Genomic DNA, 8033 nt, shown 5'->3' with positions numbered 1-8033 from the left:
CCCCTTTATTCATAATTTGAGAATATTTATTATCCTATTGGTAAAAAAAAACACTTTTGTTACAGTGGTGCAAATGTTTGGAATTCAATGCCAAATGGAATTTGCTCCCCATGTTCTCTAACATGTTTTAAAAAGAAATATAAAAAGTATATTTTGCACTTGACTGCCTAAATAATCTGTCGTTGTTTTTTTTTATATCAGCTGAATTTTAACTATGCCATTATAATATAATTGATTATTATAACTAATTGATTGCCTAAATGAAAATTGTGTAAATGGATACTTAAAGGCAATATCTATTTTTAGGGGTATTTGTCTAAGAATGAATGTGATATTAATAAGGATGAATGTGATATTAATTAGGTTATGTGATAGTGTAAATTGTATTTGGATGCTGTTGTTTTTCAGAAGGCCACATTTAAAATTAAGATGTATCATTTGTACTTTGTACTGATCTATATCTTCATGTGCTACCTTCTTTAAATATTATTATTATTATTTGCGAGAAGGACTAGTCTTTTAACGTGTTGAGCACTGATACACGCGTGGCCGTCTTTCCTTGAAATTAACTAAAAAAACAAGTCAAGTGGGAGACACTCGAGAAAATCACAGGAGATTCCCAGTGCCTGAACGGGAATTCAAAACAGTATGTATAGTTAGTGATTTGTACAACAATTTGAGCCGCGCAATGAGAAAACCAACATAGTGCATTTGCGACAAGCATATACCCAGACTAGCCGTGCAGACTGGTCAGGATCCATGCTGTTTGCTAGCGGTTTCCCTAATTGCAATAGGCTTTGAAAGCGAACAGCATGGATCCTGACCAGTCTGCGCGGATGCGCAGGCTGGTCTGGATCCATGCTCATCCGCGCAGTCTGGTCTGGATCCATGCTGGTCGCAAATGCACTATGTTGATTTTCCCATGGTGTGGCTCAAATGGAATAAGGTTTTTAAAGGAAAACAGTTATATCTTTGCGAAGTCTGATGTTTTCTAATTGCCAACACACCCTGGGTAACTGATTTGCCCAATATATTACAATAATAGCGGGATTATCACACCAGCTGTGCAATATGTAATATGCATAAATTGATTTTTTCCCGAGGATATTGTTTTCCTGGAAAACTAAAGTGATAATGTATATATTTTCCAGCAAAATCCACGCCATTATTTCGTCACCAATCCTTGATATAATTAATAAGCGGCTAAGTAGTAATTATCACCTAGGATTTCAAACTGATGCAAAAATTGATCAAGTAAAATGTTAAAGTAAAGATATACTGAAATGGTATGATTTCCAGATATTATAACCAGTGTTGTTTCACCCTTTTAGCTTGCAGATTGAAGTTCGTTAGAGCGAGAACACGATGCGAAGACACGATGGTACAATGTAATACTATATTCATAATACGAAATCTACCCAAATTAATTGAGATAACGATCTATTGTTAAGTACAACAGAGCGAAAACGATGCGAAGACACGATGGTACGCTGTGATATTATATACATAACACCGAAAAATACTCAAATTAATTTGAGATAACGATCTTTCCCATTGTTAAGTACAACAGAGTGATAACACGATGTGAAAACACGATGATACGTTGTAGTATTACATACATAACATCAAAAAATACTCAAATTAATTTGAGATAACGATCTATTGTTAAGTACAACAAAGAGATATCACGATGTGAAGACACGATGATACGATGTAATACCATATTAAGAATAGGAAAAATACCCAAATTTATTTGAGGTAACGATTTATTTTTTAGGACTATAGAGTGATAACACGATGCGAAAACGCAATGATTCCATATGATAATGAACGCGTAATACCTAAAAGTACTCCAGTTAGTTTGAGATAACGACCTATTTTTAAGTACGATAGAGCGATAACACGATGTAAAGACACGATGATGCGATGTTATACTACATACATAATACGAAAAATACCCGAATTAATTTGAGATAACGATCTATCATTAAATATGATAGAATGATAACAAGATGTAAAGTCGTGATCATACGATATGATAATATATGCCTAATACCAAAAAAAAAAAAGATACCCAAATTTATTTGAGATAACGATCTGTTGTTAAGTACGATAGTGCGATAACACGATGCGAAGACATGGTGATACGTTGTGATACTATAGACATAACACCGAAAAATACCCAAATTTATTTGAAATAACGATCTATTGTTAAGGACGACAGAGTGATAACACGATGCGGAGACACAGTTATACGTTGTGATTCTATATACATAATAAGGAAATATACCCAAATTTATTTGATCTATCTATCGCTAATATGATAGAATGATAACAAGATGCGACGTCGCTATGATACTATGTGATACTATACACATCATATAGAAAAATACCCAAATAATTTGATATAACGATCTATTTTAGCATGACATGATAGTCTTTAAAAAAATTGTTTTCCAAATATGTTATTTTTGAGCAAGCATATAGCCGTGTGTATATGCACAAAAAATGGTCTATACGACCTTGAAACTCTTTCAATCAATCAAGTATGAGGTCTGGACACTGAGAACCAGTGTACACTTCAGAAATCAAACATTCGGTTGAATAATAACACTTAATATTAAATTGTATTGCCAAGAACAGTAACTAAAACTTTATTGATGAAGAAAAAACAATGATAACGCCAGGACGTAAAAGCAATCGTAAATTTACGCGATACATTCTTGCATTCAGAAACGAAATTATTTTTGATTTTAAAATTTGCAAGGTGCCAAACGAGGAAGAGAAGCAACATGCAAGCTGGCATTGTAAAAAATACACCCACAGATAATGAAAATACAATAATTATCTACAATTATGTCTCGGCCTGTTATTTAGCATTGATTATGGTATAATATTACACGCTATTTAGCATTCATTACGGTATTATATTACACCGTATGACGTTCGTCATGAAAAATCCGCCATATTGCTCTGATCAAAACCAGGCCTAAGACTAAAATTGTGTTTACTATATGTTCAATATAGACACTACACTGCAATTTTGCCTATACTGCGAACCCCTAAAAATACCTGCACTCAACAGAACTATTCAAGAGAGAAATAATACAGCCACAATAAGCACTGGGGTTGGTCGGCTCTTTCCCCGCCCCCCACCCCCCACCACCATCTTGAACCAAATCACATGCGCATGAAGAATAGTCCCTAAATGGCCGCAAAAAAGGCAAAAGTGGCCCTATTAAAATTGATTGCAGTTCCTTCACGCTAAACTTTATCAATATTCACCATCAAACAGTGGAACTATTTTCCGCGTTACCACTCCCCTATTATAGTCAAACACGTGCAAGGACAAACCACTGTGCTTTCGTGTCTTGTTGCACACGGAAGCATGCTTATTTAATTCTAAAATTATATTTTCTCATAACAATCGGACTTTTTTTTACCTTAATTACTCATATCAAAATATCATAGTTGCATGTTGGAATGAAATATTCGTATAATTAACGTTTGGATCAATGTGCTGCTCCCTTTTGTTTTTCGTACAAAACATTGTTTTACGTGGAGTAAGGGTTGTTCAATGACAGATAAGAATCAAGAATGAATCTATCAACGGCCAAAATGAGATTACTTTATGGTTGTTTCCCGCCGTCAGTTAACATTGCTGTAAGAAATGTTTGTTTTAGAGCCATACGATGTACCTCCAATGGTCGCGTGATCAGCGCGGACGCAGTAAAGAGACCCGTCTCTATATTACCTCCATGCCATCAGTTATGACTTTTTCAATGTGATGTTCTAGTAATTGATAAAGTAATACCTTTTATTCAACTGTCATTAACTGACTCTTAAACATATGGCCGAATGTATTGGCTGTACATGGCTGTACATGCGTCTTATAGAATTTCTGAACTTTTGAACATTTAAGAAGTTTTTTTATTTCTACCTTGCATTAGCTGTTTAATCTGGTTTTTTTAAGACAAACACTTAATGCATTATGGACCTTTAATGCTCGTCACTTCTCCTTGCAAATTATCTCCGACCGACCCATCGCGATTTTCAATTTTTTTTAATTGCAGAAAAAATCTATAGAAAACTCTACCATCTTTTTTCTCCATTTTTATTGTTCTTTTTCAGACACTTAACTAAGTTATTTGTCACTTATTTCCGCGATATACTGTTTTATTATAGTCTCGTGATTGATTAACTACCACATCACTACTTTTTGGTGAACCCTCCTTTACTTGGAAAACATCCAATCGAATCTCACACCCATGTTTTGTTTCTGTTTATTTCAATATTTGACGACATATGAATTTAAGAGTTTGAGGCGATTAGATTGTTCATATAACTGGAATGTATGGTAACAAAATGTGATTGACAATGTATCATTTGTACCATGGAAAAGTGTGGAAACAAAAGTGAAATTTCTTTTTTAAGTGTATGTTTTTCTATACAGCTTTAGAAAGACAATCTTCACATACCAGGAGATGAGTTTGGTAGTTATTCGGTCGTTTTAGAAAAGCGAGAAAAAAACTTTTTAAATGAACGGAAGGAACGCCATTCCGCTAGTTGTTTGCTGTATGAAAACCTATATATTTAAACGTTTGCCTTCGCCACAAACACTGGGTACAAGAGTTACTGTGTCGTTTCGGAAATAAGGTAACACATACTTTTCATAATGGCGTAACAGATTTTGTTTTGTCTAGGTGGATGTGACATCGTTTAAGACAATGACTTCGCCATATATAATATCAATAGGCTTCGTGCTTGTACTGTCAGTGTGGAAATGCATATCAAATTCATTACTAATCTGTTGTTTTGTGCGGAACAAGAAAAACATTTCGTCATATACATTGAACATATTTTTCCTCACAATCAATGCATCGATGCAAGGATTATTTGGTCTACTTGCCGCTGGAATTGGCATTTTTGCGTTGCTCGTAGGAGTAAGTCCGACGTGGTGTTCCATGGTGATGTCGGTATTTTTCGCTGGCATCACGTGCGAGACTTTGCAGACGCTTTACATGTTTGTACAATGGTCGTCTGCTTTCTGTGTTCTACAGTATAAACATGCTCAACGATGTATCACCACGGTACATACCGTGTTATTTATTGCGTCGTTTGTATTAATGTGTGTGCCATTTTCTATGTGGACAGAAAGTGATGACGTCACGCCAATTGTTCGTGTTTGCAATGCGTCAGTATTAGTAAATCCACTACAAGGTCTTGGATATTTTGCCTGTGTCACTGGCCTGCCTGGACTTATTTCCATAGTTATATATACATCGCTTCAAGTTCAGCTGAAATGGAAAATGAGAAAAGTGTCTCCGAACCAGGCGATCCATCAAAATGAAAACGGCCATGAATTGAATACCATCCCTGTGTCAGAAGTTCAACCAGAAGTACCGACGAAGGCTAAAAAGCAAAAGTACGAAACTCATAAAAAAGCTCTAAAAACATTAGCATTCTTCTTGCTTACGAATACGTCACTTCCGGTACAATATCTTGTCGTCTGGCTCGTATTTTATCTAAACCCAGACGTTGTGGCGATCCGATATGTACATTCGGTTAGCTTTATGCTTCTTTATTTCAATACATCTTTCAACATTTTTGTGATCATAAAGAGATATGAAATCATCAAGAATGACTTGAGGAAAATGTGTCAAGCTTTCACAGATTGCTTTTGACGGCTAGTGAGTTTTTTGCGGAAATTAGCCACTATGTCTCCCTTCTCAAGATTTATTTAACAGCTTATCAGTATCTAAATTGTTATCATTTCGCCGATAAAATAAAGTTAATATTGACTTACCTTACTTTTAATCTCACTGTTGATAATTGTAATGAATATATCAGTATTTGTATTTGTTGAATTGTGTTTAGTGGTCGACTGTTTGAACGTCTGGGGCCTAGAATTTATCTTGGAGCCAAGAATGTTTGTTCGTTTTTTTTTCTTTGCATTGTTTGATAGTTTTTTATTCAGAACTTGAAGGCAAGACTATTTCTTTTAGACTAAACAAAATCAATTTCTTTCCTTTTTTGTCAAAGTAGGTTTGTTATAACAAGTGACAGAGTATTGCAGTGCAATACAGAAGTCCCTTACCGGTATAAAGCTTTGTTAGTATTCGTTTCTTCTGGTTGTTGGCAACAGTGTTAAGACTAAAAACGTTTCAAAGCATTTAGGAGCTAAGAAACAAAATTTATATTTACATAAATTTCAATAGCGACCTTGACCTACAAGCATTGATTATGTACGCGACACAATGGGCAAGTTCACATCGGAGCTCTAGAGAAGTGTAGGCTGTTGTGTAAATGATACTTGCTCCCACCAGTAAAGTAACCGACCAATCAAAAATTGGGCCCTGGAAATATGTAAAACTGTTTTTCCCCTGCACATTGAGCGCTGTGATGAAAAGCAAGGTTACTTTACTAGTGGGAGCAAGTATCATTTACACAACAGCCTACTCTTCTCTAGAGCTCCGATGTGAACTTGCCCATTGTCTCATCCTGGAGAACATTTGTGTGCAGTACTAAGATAATCCATCAATGCACGTAAAGTTATCGAGCGGAAACAATTTTACTTGAACTTCAATGGTGACCTTGACCTTATAAATGATACCTGTGAATATTATGTGCATGCCCAGGTCTTTTTACTCTCCGTCGCTTACCTGATGTAAATCAAAGCACACATATTTGATACAGTTCACCTATATTTTTAATAATAATTGCTTTTGGGTAAAACAAACTTGAATTTTAGGCTATCAAAAAATGTACGCTCTCCATTTTTCAGGTTGGTATGTTCCCCCGCCCCCTCCCCGACCCCGATACAAAGTTTTGCATTTGACAAAATTAGACCCATCGTGAAAATCACCACAAAAGCCGATGGTAAATCGGCTGTCGCTACTGTTCGGTAGTTTTAGGTCTAGTCCGTTATTGTAGGCCGATGTCTAACAAATAATCCCTTCTTCGCCAATGTACCGTTAAGACTTTTGATCATATGGATTAAAGGAATATTGTCATGTCTAATTTACAATTATTGCAAAGATAAATTAGAACATAAATCGGAACTAATCGGAACCTGTATAGTAGTCTTTAGAGAACATCACTTTTTCTTACACCTATTTTTCATGAAAGTTCTATCAAAAATAAACGAAAAAATGAAAAGAAAATAGGAGGCTGAATAGTTTCTAGTGAAATGCCAGTCAGCTGTGGTCTGCTACCCTATAAATGACGCATATTTGCTCTCGTCCGCACAATAAACACCTACTTCCTGTTTCGATCTGCAAAACTTGCCATGTGGGGTGTATGAACATGAAATCCGTCTCATTTCATGCAGAATGTGTTCTAGCAGTGAAAAAGTGTGATTAAAGCACTCGTTCTACACGAATTTGCGCAAAAATGGGAAAATTAGGTCTATTTATTATGGACTTCTTTCGACTTTCTACACCACGGAAGCACATTTTCGACCGAATTACTGACCTTATTCCTTTATAGCGGTAATCTCAACAAACACATTATTATAAAACGGAATAATCATTTTGCAAAAATAATTTCTTCTTACAATCAGATAGAATCTCGCTCATATGACTGTCAGTTAAACTGAAAATCATTGTCAGTGATTTTGACTAACCGTTCATATGACTGTTAGGTAAAATGAAATCATTGTCAGTGGTTTTGATTAATCGTTCATATGAATGTTAGGTAAACTGAAATCATTGTCAGTGATTTTGACTAATCGTTCATTGTCAGTGATTTTGACTAATCGTCCATATGCCTGTTAGGTAAACTAAAATCATTGTCAGCGATTTGATTAATCGTTCATATGACTATTAGGTAAACTAAAATCACCGTCAGCGATTTTGACTACCCTTTCATGTGACTGTTAGGTAAACTGAAATCATTGTCAGTGACATGACTGTTAGGTTAACTGAAATCATTGTCGGTGATTTTCACTAACTGTTCATGTGACTGTTAGGTAAACTGAAATCACTGTCAGTGATTTTGACTAACCGTTCATATGACTGTTGGGAAAACTGAAA

At 35.4% G+C, this 8033-nt stretch overlaps 1 protein-coding gene across 1 annotated transcript in view; it reads left to right on the top strand.

The window, feature by feature from the left end:
* The first annotated feature begins 5157 nt into the window (after positions 1 to 5157).
* LOC123542847 (uncharacterized) overlaps positions 5158 to 8033 on the top strand; it is a 44604-nt gene continuing 41728 nt past the window's right edge. The window contains exon 1 of the mRNA XM_053530983.1: positions 5158 to 5162. The gene's annotated coding sequence lies outside the window, so the exon portion shown is untranslated. The remainder of the gene's footprint in view (positions 5163 to 8033) is intronic.

This window comes from Mercenaria mercenaria, chromosome 19 (assembly GCF_021730395.1).
Source record: "Mercenaria mercenaria strain notata chromosome 19, MADL_Memer_1, whole genome shotgun sequence".
NCBI classification, from domain to species: Eukaryota; Metazoa; Mollusca; class Bivalvia; order Venerida; family Veneridae; genus Mercenaria; species Mercenaria mercenaria.
Note: the sequence above shows the minus strand (reverse complement) of the source record. Positions and strands in the feature narration are given on the sequence as shown.